This window comes from Arachis hypogaea, chromosome 20, assembly GCF_003086295.3.
Source record: "Arachis hypogaea cultivar Tifrunner chromosome 20, arahy.Tifrunner.gnm2.J5K5, whole genome shotgun sequence".
In the NCBI taxonomy this organism is placed as follows: domain Eukaryota; kingdom Viridiplantae; phylum Streptophyta; class Magnoliopsida; order Fabales; family Fabaceae; genus Arachis; species Arachis hypogaea.
In genome coordinates, this window is record NC_092055.1 from 102,011,122 (window position 1) to 102,022,379 (window position 11,258).

At 35.0% G+C, this 11,258-nt stretch overlaps 1 non-coding gene across 1 annotated transcript; it reads right to left on the reverse strand.

The window, feature by feature from the left end:
- Nucleotides 1-4,902: 4,902 nt before the first annotated feature.
- LOC112787325 (small nucleolar RNA R71) lies at nucleotides 4,903-5,010 on the reverse strand. Its single transcript, XR_003194744.1, has one exon. It is a non-coding gene; the product is annotated as a small nucleolar RNA R71 (small nucleolar RNA).
- Between the last annotated feature and the right edge of the window lie 6,248 nt (nucleotides 5,011-11,258).

Sequence of the window (11,258 nt, forward strand, 5' to 3'; positions counted from 1 at the left end):
CAAAATAAAGGAAATAACAAGAGAAATGAAGAAGAGCAAAGAAGCAATAACAATAAATGACAAGGAAAAGTAAATAGAAACAAGAATTAAAAGTAGAAATGACAAGAAATTAAACTAAAGAATCCTAATTCTAGAGAGAGGGGGGAGCTTCTCTCTCTAAAAACTAAGAGAAAACATAATAAAAACTAAACCTAATTTCCCCCCCCCCCTTCATTCCTATTCACTTTGGCCTTAAATAGGTTCAGAAAATGAGTTGGATTGGGTTTTGGAGGCCCAGAATTATCCCCCAGTGATTTGCATTAATGAGCTCACGTGCAGGGACCTGTGCGAATGCACAGACGCGTGCGTCCGCACACATGCTGAAAATTGACCTGTACAGACGCACAAGTATCTGTGCGTATGCACAAATAGACTTTTGTCTACTATAGAAAATTGCATGTCATTTTGAAGCCCCGGACGTTAGCTTTCCAATGCCGCTAGAACTGCCTCATTTGGACCTCTATAGCTCAAGTTATGACCAATTTAGTACAGAGAGGTCAGGGCTGGCAGCTTTCCAAATCCTTCATTTCTTGAATTCTTCCCTTTTGCATGCTCTTTTCCTCACTTCTTCAACCCATACTTGCCTTGGAAACCTGAAAATCACTTAACAAATACATCAAGGCACCAAATGGGATTAAAGTGAATAAAATTGACTAAATTAAGCACATATAGCATGTTTTCACATTTAGGCACAATTTAGGAAGAAAACTCAAAAGCATGCTATTTGGATGAATAAATATGGGTTTATGTGATGAAATCCACTCAATTCAAACCAAAATATATCGTAAAATATGGACTCATCAATTCTCCCACACTTAAACCAAGCATGTCCTCATGCTAAACCAACCAAAGCAGATGAATGAAGGGGTAATTATTAATGCAACTACCTACATGCATGTAACTATACTAAATGCTATCTATATATATCTACACTATGATTCCTATTGAGTTTGGTAAAAATAAACAAAAGAATCTCAATCAATCCAAAATAAAGCTTGGGGCTAGGACAAAGCAAATATAGCAATATCATCAATGTCCAAAGATTTGATTTGAATTTTTCAAAATTAAGTTCAACAATGATGAGCGGATAATTTATACGCTTTTTGGCATTGTTTTTACATAGTTTACAGTATAATTCAGTTAGTTTTTAGCAAATTTTTATTAGTTTTTAAATAAAAATCACATTTCTGGACTTTACTATGAGTTTGTGTGTTTTCTGTGATTTCAGGTATTTTCTGGCTGAAATTGAGGGACTTGAGCAAAAATCAGATTCAGAGATTGAAGAAGGACTGCAGATACTGTTGGATTTTGACCTCCCTGCACTCAAAGTGGATTTTCTGGGGCTACAGAACTCCGAATGGCGCGCTCTTAATTGCGTTGGAAATTAGACATCCAGGGCTTTCCAGAAATATATAATAGTATATACTTTGCCCGAGTTTAGATGATGCAAACTGGCATTCAACACCAGTTCCATGCTGCATTCTGGAGTTAAACGCCAGAAACAGGTTGCAAAGTGGAGTTAAACGCCAGAAATAGGTTACAAACTGGCGTTCAACTCCAAGAGAAGCCTCTACACGTGTAAAGCTCAATGCTCAGCCCAAGAACACACCAAGTGGGCCCCAAAAGTGGATTTCTGCATCATTTACTCATTTCTGTAAACCCTAGTAACTAGTTTAGCATAAATAGGACTTTTTACTATTGTATTTACATTTTTGGAACATCTTTAGTTTCATCTTTAGATCACGTTTGGGGGCTGGCCTCTCGGCCATACCTGGACCTTCATCACTTATGTATTTTCAACGGTAGAGTTTCTACACACCATAGATTAAGGTGTGGAGCTCTGCTGTTCCTCATGTATTAATACAAAGTACTATTATTTTTCTATTCAATTCAAGATTATTCCGATTCTAAGATATTCATTCGCACCTCAATATGAATGTGATGATCGTGACAGTCATCATCATTCCCAACTATGAACGCGTGCCTGACAACCACTTCCGTTCTACCTTAGATTGAATGAGTATCTCTGGGCTTCCTTAATCAGAATCTTCGTGGTATAAGTTAGAATCCATGGACGGCCATTCTTGAGATTCGAAAAGTCTAAACCTTGTCTGTGGTATTCCGAGTAGGATCTGGGAAGGGATGGCTGCGACGAGCTTCAAACTCACGAGTGTTGGGCATAGTGACAGACGCAAAAGGATCAATGGATCCTATTCCAGTATGATCGAGAACCGACAGATGATTAGCCATGCAGTGACAGCGCATTGGACCATTTTCACTGAGAGGACAGGATGTAGCCATTGACAACGGTGATGCCTAACATACAGCTTGCCATAGAAGGGAGTATGAATGATTGGATGAAGACAATAGGAAAGCAGAGGTTCAGGAGGGACGAACGCATCTCTATACGCTTATCTGAAATTCTCACCAATGAATTACATAAGTATCACTATCTTTATTTTATATTTTAATTATTAAATATCCATAATCAATTGAATCCGCCTGACTGAGATTTACAAGGTGACCATAGCTTGCTTCTAGCCGATAATCTCCGTGGGATCGACCTTACTCACGTAAGGTTTATTACTTGGACGACCTAGTGCACTTGCTGGTTAGTTGTGCGAAGTTGTGACAAAGAACTAAGATTATGAACGTGCGTATTGAGTTTTTAGCGCCGTTACCAAGGAATGGAACCGTCACGATTTCTGCGCACCAAGTTTTTGGCGCCGTTGCCGGGGATTGTTCGAGTTTGGACAACTGACGGTTCATCTTGTTGCTTAGATTAGGTAATTTTATTTTATTTTAAGCTTTTTATTTTTTTTATTTTCGAAAATAATCCAAAAAAAAACAAAAAAAAAAACTAAAAAATTTCTTTTTCGTTTTTCCCAAAATAATTTTCAAAAAAAAAAACCAAAAAAATTTACAAAATCATTAAATCAAAAATAATTTGATGTTTCTTGTTTGAGTCTAGTGTCTAATTGTAAGTTTGGTGTCAATTGCATGCTTTTAACTTTTCTTAAATTTTTGAAGAACACATGCATTGAGTTTCTTTCTTGTTCTTCATGATCTTCAAGTTGTTCTTGACATGTCTTCTTGTTTGATCTTCATATTTTCTTGTTTTGTGTCTTTTCTTGTTTTTCATATGCATTTTCAATTTGTTAGTGTCTAATTATTGAAAATTTCTAAGTTTGCTGTCTTGCATGTTTTCTTTTATTGAAAATTTTTCAAAAATACATACTTGATGTTCATCATGATCTTCAAAGTGTTCTTGGTGTTCATCTTGACATTCATAGTGTTCTTGCATGCATCATGTGTTTTGATCCAAAATTTTCATGCATTGAGTCTTTTTGATGTTTTTCTCTTTCTTTATTAAAATTCAAAAATAAAAAAAATATCTTTCCCTCTTTCTTCTCATCAAATTCAAAAATTTGAGTTGACTTTTTCAAAAAATTTTAAAATCTAGTTGTTTCTTATGAGTCAAATCAAATTTTCAATTTAAAAATTTTATCTTTTTCAAATCTTTTTCAAAAATCAAATCTTTTTCAATTTTTTTCCTTTCATAATTTCGAACCTTTCAAAATTATTTTCAAAATCTTTTTCTTATTTTTATTTCATATTTTCGAAATTAATACTAACAATTAATGTGATTGATTCAAAATTTTTAAGTTTGTTACTTGCCTAATAAGAAAGGTTCAATCTTTAAACTCTAGAATCATATCTTTTTAGTTTCTTGTTAGTCAAGTAATCAACTTTGATTTCAAAATTCAAATCTTTTCAAATTTCTTTTTCAAATCTTTTTCAAATTAAGTTTCAATCATATCTTTTTCAAAATTAATTTCAAAATCTTTTCTAACTTCTTTTCTAACTTCCTATCTTTTCAAAATTTGATTTTCAAATCTTTTTCAATTAATCACTTAACTTTTTGTTTGATTCTTATCTTTTCCAAAACTACCTAACTAATTTTCCATCTCTAACTTTCGAAAACCCCTCTTTTCTTTTTCAAAAATTTCCTTTTTAATTAACTATTTGTTTTAAATTTAATTTAATTTGATTCAATTTTCCTTTCTTAATTTTCGAATTCTAATTTTAATTTTAAATTAAAAACAAAAATATTTTTTTATTTTAATTTATTTTTCAAAAATTCTTCTCTCTCACCTCCTTCTAATTATTTATTTATTTACTAACACTTCTCTTCTTCTAAGAATTTGAACCTACTCCTCACCCTTGTGTTTGGATTCTCCTTCTTCTATTCATATCTTCTTCTACTCACATAAAGAAATCTCTATACTGTGACATAGAGGATTCCATATTTTCTGTTCTCCTCTTTTTCATATGAGCAGGAACAAGGACAAGAACATTCTTGTTGAAGCTGATCCTGAACCTAAAAGGACTCTAAAGAGGAAGCTAAGAGAAGCTAAAGCACAACTCTCTGGAGAAAATCTGACAGAAATTTTTGAAAAAGAAGGAGACATGGCCGAAAATAAAAACAATGCAAGGAAGATGCTTGGTGACTTTACTGCACCTAATTCCAATTTACATGGAAGAAGCATCTCAATCCCTGCCATTGGAGCAAACAATTTTGAGCTGAAACCTCAATTAGTTTCTCTGATGCAACAGAATTGCAAGTTTTATGGACTTTCATCCGAAGATCCCTTTCAGTTCTTAACTAAATTCTTGCAGATCTGTGATACTGTTAAGACCAATGGGGTTGATCCCGAGGTCTACAGGCTTATGCTTTTCCCATTTACTGTAAGAGACAGAGCTAGAATATGGTTGGACTCTCAACCGAAAGATAGCCTGAACTCTTGGGATAAGCTGGTCACGGCTTTCTTAGCCAAGTTCTTTCCTCCTCAAAAGCTTAGCAAGCTTAGAGTGGATGTTCAAATCTTCAGACAAAAGGAAGGTGAATCCCTCTATCAAGCTTGGGAGAGATACAAGGAACTGACCAAAAAGTGTCCTTCTGACATGCTTTCAGAATGGACCATCCTGGATATATTCTATGATGGTCTGTCTGAATTATCAAAGATGTCATTGGACCATTCTGCAGGTGGATCCATTCACCTAAAGAAAATTGATGACATGTCATCATGTCATGTTTTTCTATGCTTATTCATACAAGAAATTTATGATAAGTGCTTAAATATTGCATTCTTTGGTGCTTAAATGGTATATTTCTTTGATCTTTTGATTAGATAAACTTTGTAGGAAATAAGAAGAAAAAGAAGCAAAAAAAGCACAAAATAAGCTAAAAAGAAGAAAAGAGGAATTTTGGGCACACTTTGAAGTTGGAGCACACTTTGGAGCCTTAGGCCACGCTTTTAAAAGTGTGGCCCATGACCAAACCAAGGGAAGAAAAGCGTGTCTCACAACAAGGAGCAAAGGCACAAAGCTCTTGCTAAGAGCCTAAAAGCTCTTGCCAAGAGCTTTGTTTCAAAAAGCAAGGCAAAACTCAAAGCAAAGCTCTTGCCTGAAGCTCTTGCCAAGAGCTTTTTCGGGCTTGCCTCAAGGAAAATGAGCTTGGAGGCAAAAATTTTCGCTAAGTTAAACTTGGGCGCTTACAGCATGACCATGCCTCCTTCAAAGGGCCATAACTTGAGCTACAGAAGTCCGATTGATGTGCTTCCAGTTGCGTTGGAAAGCTGACATTCGGAGCTTTCCAACGATATATGGCAATCCATATTTAACATGAAATTGTGGTACAAGTAAAAGGCATCTTTAAGGACCAAAAATAAGCAAAAATGAATCAAAGTGGCTTCACCAGGATTCGAAAAGGGGGGCTGGCTCCACTAGGGAGCATTAGGAGTAGGATTTGAGAGCTCTCTCTCTCTCTTAGTTTTCATTTATGTTTTGAATCTTGGATGGAGATTGGAAGGAATTCTGTTTTCATTCTCTATCTGCAACTTCTCTTGTTCTTCTTCTACAAACTTTCAAGTGAATTGTGATTTGAATCAAAGTTATCTTCATTGCTTTCATCTTTAATTTTCCTGCATCTTGTTTGCTGTTGGATAAAGGAAGGAATTGAGATCTAGATTTGTTTTCTAGTCTCTTTGTTTCCCTGAGATCTTCAACTTTAGCTATTGCAATTGAGCTGCATTTTACTTTCTATTTCATTCCTCTTCAATTTCCTTTCTGTTTTGATCATGAGAGCAAGTGGGCTCTTGGCTTCCTTTCTATTTTTACTATTTCATTGAAATTGTTAGTTTCTCTTTGAGATTTCAAAATTGATTTAAGTCTTCTTGCTGATTTCCTTTTCTGCTACAATTTTCTTCTCTGCAATTTTTACTTTCTGCTCATATTGCTCCCAATTTACTTTCCTGCACGTGTGTTCCTCTGCACTTTACATTTGAGCCACTGTGATCTGAATTTACTTTTCATGCAATTTTAATTTTCTTGAAATTATTCTAAGCTTTGATCTACTGCTTTCATTTAATTTCCCTGCTCCCACTCCTCTTTACATTCAAGCAATTTATATTTCTTATCATTTAAGATTCTGTCAATTTATATTTCCTGCTCTTTAAGATTCTGCTCATTTACTTTTTGCAAATTTAAATTCACTGTCATTTACCTTCTGTTGGCTCAATTTCACTCAAATCATCAATGTTAGCTTGACTAATCTAATCACCCACTAAAGTTTCTTGATCCATCAATCCCTGTGGGATCGACCTCACTCTAAGTGAGTTTTACAATTTGATGCAACCCGGTACACTTGCCGGTGAGTTTTAGGTGATTGGAATTTGTTTTCCAAAATATCCATCAAGTTTTTGGCACCGTTGCCGGGAATTGATTTAGATCAACAATGATTAAGTGGGTGAGAAGTCTAGATCAAGTATTTTCTTTATTTTGTTCTTTGTTTTAAGTTGAAACCAAGGTGTTTGAGCTATTGCCTCACTAAGAAATTCTTTATCTGTGACATGAATTTCAAATTTCATTGATGTTTACAAAATACAAATGGAGTACAACTCATCTTATGGTCAAACAAAATTTTATGGGATATTGCCCACCATCACCAATCTCTAATGGTGGCTAGGAATATCACCAAGAAAATACAAATTCTAAGCACTCCAATCCATGGAGAATTGCTTCAGAAACACAAGATGAGAAAGAAAATCATATGGAATATTTCCTTCCACCACAAAATGATTCAAGTCATTATTCCAATGGTGGCTGGGAGTGTTTCCAAGAAACTGCAAATCATGAGCAGTCAACTCACATGAGAAATTGTCCAACCTCACCTCCCACTTCTACATTTGAAAATTCTTCATCACCTAAATATGCCTCAACACAAACCTCCACGAGCCAAAGACTCTCAAAACTTGAGTCCATGTTCAATAGAATGGTGGAGGAACATCAACAATCCCGGAGGGAACTAGAAATCCTTTCTCAGGAGACGGATGAGCAATTGGAGGACACAGATAAACGCTTAGAACTACTAAGCAAGGAAAAGGAAGACCAATTGATGGATGTGAAGGATAAAGTGGAAGAGCAAGATGAGGAGGCTACTGCATCAAGTGAACTTTCAATGAAGAATGAGGTGATTGAAAATGAAACGGCACCTGAGGTGACAAAGGAACATGGACATTCACAACCCTCACAAACTTCCCTTGAATCTGTGATCGAAAAATATGAAGAGGAGATGAAGAAATCTTAGGAAGAACAACAAACATCCTCCATAAAAGAACTATTAAGTCAAATGTTGAGTGCAAAGAAAGGGGTGGAGGAACAAAAAAGTGAGGAAGTCATTCAAGAAAATTCACACTCAAGTGGGGAAGAGAAGTACATGAAGGAAGAGCTCATTGAGCCACCAATTCAAAAAGCTAAGGATGAAGACAAAACTCCAATAATCACACAGCAACCAAGTCTTGAATCCAAAGGAGTGAAGGCAACTAGCAAGAGCACCAACCCTGTCCCTGATCCAGCAAGCAAGATCAATCAAGCCATTTGCAAAAGGAAGCTTGCTGAGGAAAGGCCAAGACAAGGGACAGTAGCTGAATCTTCTCCCCCCTTAAGGTCATTCCTCTTAACAAACTGGAAGAAGAGGAAGAAAGTGAAGAACAGGTAGACCGTAGGTACATTTCTTCCTTTGCTTTGTTTAAATTCAATAAATTGGCATATGGTTACATTTTAAGTTTGGTGTTGCCTTGCAACAAATTATTTTCAATCTTTTTGGATGACTGCATCAAATCAAAAATGAAAGAGACACACCAAGATTCTAAGTTTGGTGTGCCACTTATTTTTTATGCAATTCATTCAAGCAACACTACTTGTCTGCATAATCATAATGCCTCTGCAGTTTTATTTTTCTCTTTTGATTTGACACTTTTTCATTCTACTTGCTTTAGTCATTTTTTCTATTTTTAAATGTTTTCCTCTATTTTGCTTGTTAACTGTCGTTGTTAATACATCAACAAGAGATCCTTATTCTGACAAATTCTTGGCTTGGTGATTGTACTTAACAAATAATAGTTTCACTTGCTTAGTTTTAATTCAAATAAATTGACATATGATTGCATTCTAAGTTTGGTGTTGCTATGCAACAAAATTTGGTTCCAATATTTACAAGATACTTGCATCAATTCCAAGTGAAAGTGTCACACTAAGTTTGGTGTGCCACTTATATTTTATGCAATGTATCATGCACACCCTCTTATTTTTGTAACCACAATGTCTCTGTTTCTTTGTGCCTTGATTATTATCTTTAATTTTGCTTGCTTAGAACACATGTACTATTAACATTTCATTATGTAAGACATTCATGATCCATCTTAGCCCCATAGCTATTGTTCTAATTGTTGCTTGAGGATGAGCAAGCATTCTGAGTATTGGTATGGGAAGAAGGAAGAATAGAAGGAAAAGGACAACAATAGAGAAGAAGAATTGCAAGGTTGTAGAGTTTCTTTTCTTCTCATTTGTTTCCAGCACTTAAATTGCATGATTGTCTTCATCTTCTCTGTTTACATGTGTGTATGAATAAAGCATAGCTTGAATCTTGATTTTTAACATGTTGCTGTGACATTATGACTACCAACTTGAGTTTTGTGAATTCAAAAGCAATAAAGCATCATGATCATAAACAAACAAGGAATTAAAAAAGAAATTAGCATGTGCATACAAGTATTGGAAAGCTAGTACGATTAATTGTTGCTCAATTGCATTGGATTTTATTTAATTGAAGTTTTAATCTAGGACATTTTGTGAAATCTTTTGAAATCATGAAAACCTTGAAAAAAAAGCAAAAAAAAAAAGGGCAAGAAAAGAAAAAGGGAAAGAATGAGAAAGCTGAAGGCTCTGAGTACCAATGACAATTAATTTGTTAAGTACTTGTGGTGTTTATGTATCAAGCCAAATGCTTGAAAACAAAATACTTAGAAGTCAAGGTTAGGCTCAAAGTGCAAAAAAAAAGCACTCCCTCAAAGCTCAAGGCTCTGAGCATCAATGATTAGAGAGTTAAGAAAAGAAACAAATGAGCTTAATGAAGTCCTCTAATTAAATGTTTGTGGTGCTTATGTATCAAGTGGTAATACTTGAAAACAAAGCATTTAGAAGTCGTAGCTTTGTTATCAACTCATGGGGCAAAGCACCCAAAAGGAGAAGCTAATAAGAAAATCAAAGGCTTGTTTCAAGGAAAAATTATAAGGAAAAGATTTCATAAATTGAGCTAGATAGAAGCATCAATCATTTACATTTCTTTTATGATTGTAGCATGCATAGAAAACTAGCCTACCATGAACATTGAGTTGCTATTCTTCTTACCTTGGATTGTCAATCTTTATTGCATGATTCTTTTCTTGCTTGGGGACAAGCAAGGTTTAAGTTTGGTGTTGTGATGACATGTCATCATGTCATGTTTTTCTATGCTTTTTCATACAAGAAATTTATGATAAGTACTTAAATATTGCATTCTTTGGTGCTTAAATGGTATATTTCTTTGATCTTTTGATTTGATAAACTTTGTAGGAAATAAGAAGAAAAAGAAGCAAAAAAAGCACAAAATAAGCTAAAAAGAAGAAAAGAGAAATTTTGGGCACACTTTGAAGTTGGAGCACACTTTGGAGCCTTAGGCCACGCTTTTAAAAGCATGGCCCATGACCAAACCAAGGGAAGAAAAGCGTGTCTCACAACAAGGAGCAAAGGCACAAAGCTCTTGCCAAGAGCTTTTACGGGCTTGCCTCAAGGAAAATGAGCTTGGAGGCAAAAATTTTCGCTAAGTTAAACTTGGGCGCTTACAACATGACCATGCCTCCTTCAAAGGGCCATAACTTGAGCTACAGAAGTCCGATTGATGTGCTTCTAGTTGCGTTGGAAAGCTGACATTCAGAGCTTTCCAACGATATATGGCAATCCATATTTGGCATGAAATTGAGGCACGAGTGAAAGGCATCTTTAAGGACAAAAAACAAGCAAAAATGAATCAAAGTGGCTTCACCAGGATTCGAAGAGGGAGGCTGGCTCCACTAGGGAGCATTAGGAGTAGGATTTGAGAGCTCTCTCTCTCTTAGTTTTCATTTATATTTTGAATCTTGGATGGAGATTGGAAGGAATTCTATTTTCATTCTCTATATGTAACTTCTCTTGTTCTTCTTCTGCAAACTTTCAAGTGAATTGTGATTTGAATCAAAGTTCTCTTCATTGCTTTCATCTTTAATTTTCCTGCATCTTGTTTGCTGTTGGATCAAGGAAGGAATTAAGATCTAGATTTGTTTTCTAGTCTCTTTGATTCCCTGAGATCTTCAACTTTAGCTATTGCAATTGAGCTGCATTTTACTTTTTGTTTCATTCCTCTTCAATTTCCTTTCTGTTTTGATCTTGAGAGTAAGTGGGCTCTTGGCTTCCTTTCTATTTTTACTATTTCATTGAAATTGTTAGTTTCTCTTTGAGATTTCAAAATTAATTTAAGTCTTCTTGATGATTTCCTTTTCTGCTACAATTTTCTTCTCTGCAATTTTTACTTTCTGCTCATATTGCTTCCAATTTACTTTCCTGCACGTGTGTTCCTCTGCACTTTACATTTGAGCCATTGTGATCTGAATTTACTTTTCATGCAATTTTAATTTTCTTGCAATTGTTCTAAGCTTTGATCTACTGCTTTCATTTAATTTCCCTGCTCCCACTCCTCTTTACATTTCAAGCAATTTACATTTCTTGTCATTTAAGATTCTGTCAATTTATATTTCCTGCTCTTTAAGATTCTACTCATTTACTTTTTGCAATTTTAAATTCAC